A 2,549-nucleotide genomic window follows, 5' to 3' on the forward strand; every position below is an offset into this window, starting at 1 on the left:
AAAAAATCTATCATCATCATGAAATGTGATTTTAAACCAGAGTCCTGCTTTTCTGATGTATTGGGGAATCCAACACTTGCTGTGGTGGCAAAACTGTGTTCTGATTGATGCCAAGTAGCCTTGGTTTCTGTTGCTTATGTTCTTGCCCTTTCCTTTCAACCATCTGGTTATCTCTGGTGTTAGCTAGTCTTGCTGTCTCTGACTGTGGCTTGTCCCTCCAGCAAGCCTGTGTGCCAGTACTCCTGGGAGACCAGTTCTCTCCAGGAGGACTTTGGGTATGGAGAGCTGTGGCAGAGGGTCAGCTCTGGGGCACAGACAGAACCAGAAGGATCCTGTCCCTTGGTTCCTGTGTCCTGATGGGTCTGGGCAGGTGCCTCTTGGGTCAGGAATTTGAGCAGAAGTGGTGGTGTCACCTGTGTTTGCAGGTGTTACAGCACTCTTGTGAGACCAGCTCTCTCCTGGTGGGATTTGGGTATGAAGAGCTGTGGAACAGGGTCAGCTCCATGCACAGACCGACAATAGAAGTTTTACTTGGTGGTATATGATATCTAGTTGGAACATTGTGCTTTTTAAAAATAATATTAGAGATCAAACAACAACAAGCATCAAGTTTTGGTGTCTTTGAAGAAAAATTATAGATAGATGATTTTTAACTTTAATGGTTACTTTTTTTGTTTTTGTTTTTGTTTTCTGTTTTTTTCGAGACAGGGTTTCTCTTTGTAGCCCTGGCTGTCCTGGAACTCACTCTGTAGACCCGTCTGGCCTCGAACTCAGAAATCTGCCTGCCTCTGCCTCCCAAGTGCTGGGATTAAAGGCGTGCACCACCACTGCCTGGCCTAATGGTTACTTTATAAACTATCTAAATTTTGTAAAGTTATTGGTGGGAAGTCCCAGAGATAGTCGTGTATGGAAGAAAGAGACTGAGGAGGACTTGAAATGGAGAGCTTTGCAGCACACAGATCACATAGTTAAACAACTGCACAGCAGAAGGTGGAATGATGGAGTCTAGATGTGAGAAAAACTCCGAGCATCTGTATAAAGATGTGTTTCAATGAGTCAGCACATCCTGGGGTGACTAGTATTCATAGGGAGCAAAAGGTCCACAACCCTGGCATGCAGTGCTTCTTGTCATTGAACCCTGTACTAGTACATGCTATTTTCATTTTACTTGCCCAACTCTTCATGACCACCCGGATTTATTCATCCTTGAAGGACAGCTGGATCAAGGCTCTTAGTATTTTTCCTGGTAAGTACCCCCTAATCACTTCAAGTCTGAGGTAGGTTCTCTCTGAGGGATTCTATGAACAAGTTAAATCTGGGCCTTTGGGAAAGCATAGACAATGCATTTGGTCATTCCTTTCTGGAATTTTCAGTTTTCATCTACCTTTAGGACTGTACTTTGAGCTATTGCCAGGACAGTCGAGAAACTACAGCCATCTTAGGACTATCAGAATCCTGGAGCACTGTTTCTGAAAAAAAAATTCTCTTAGCTCCACAAATTTCAAAACCCCCTAATGATCCAGTATTTCTTCAATTACAAGTAAATTCAAATAGCCTCTGTCTCTCTGATAATGGGACAAAGTTACAATCTTGAAAAAAAATGACCTCTCTATGAAAAATTCCCACGACTCCATTAGGTAGGACAAACTTCTGCAACATTATGTATGAGGGAGACCACACTGCATTGCTGCATGTACTATACATTATGCTTGATGTCCTGGAATTTCAATTATCAGAGAGAACACAAGTATCCTCTATCTGAGTGAATATTTAAATGAAACAAATCTTTATTCAGGATACATTGAAATAATTTGTTGCATTAGAATGATTTTAATTTAAATTAGAGACTTTCGTGGATTCAGTTCTCACTAAACAACTTCAAAATAGTTATATGAGTATCCTGATTTAGTGCCACAATTGGAATCTCAGGTCCTCCACTTTCCTTTAAATCCATCATCTCTTACGTTACAGTACATCTCAATGAGTTGCATTGGTATAACAAAATTCTTTATGTTATAAGGGTACTATAATTTCTACTATGTTCTATTAATTTTGAGGGGATTTTTGTTGTTTTGTTTTGTTTTGTTTTGTTTGGAAACAGGGTTTCTCTGTATAACTCTGGCTGTTCTAGAATTAGCTCTGTAGACCAGGGTTTTTTTTGAACTCAGAGATCTAACAGCCTCTGCCTTCCAAGTGCTGGGATTAAAGGTGTAGGCCACCACTGCCTGGCTTCCACTGTGTTCTTTTTTGAAAATTTATTTAATATATGAGTGTTCTACCGCATATACACATGCATGCCAGGAGAGGGCATCAGATCCCCTTATAGATGGTTGTTATCCACCATAGGATTGTTGGGGATTGAATTAAGGACTTCTGGAAGAGAAGCCAATGCTCTGAACCACTGAGCCATCTCTCCAGCCCCCTCCATTGAGTTCTTAATAATCGGGATATACTTGGGATTGTATTTGTTGTTGTTCTGATAGAAACAACTTCAGAAGCAAAACAGTTGACTTATTAGCAAACAGAATTTAGGTTTTATTGCATCTGAA

The sequence above is a fragment of the Mastomys coucha genome, chromosome X (genome assembly GCF_008632895.1).
Source record: "Mastomys coucha isolate ucsf_1 chromosome X, UCSF_Mcou_1, whole genome shotgun sequence".
In the NCBI taxonomy this organism is placed as follows: domain Eukaryota; kingdom Metazoa; phylum Chordata; class Mammalia; order Rodentia; family Muridae; genus Mastomys; species Mastomys coucha.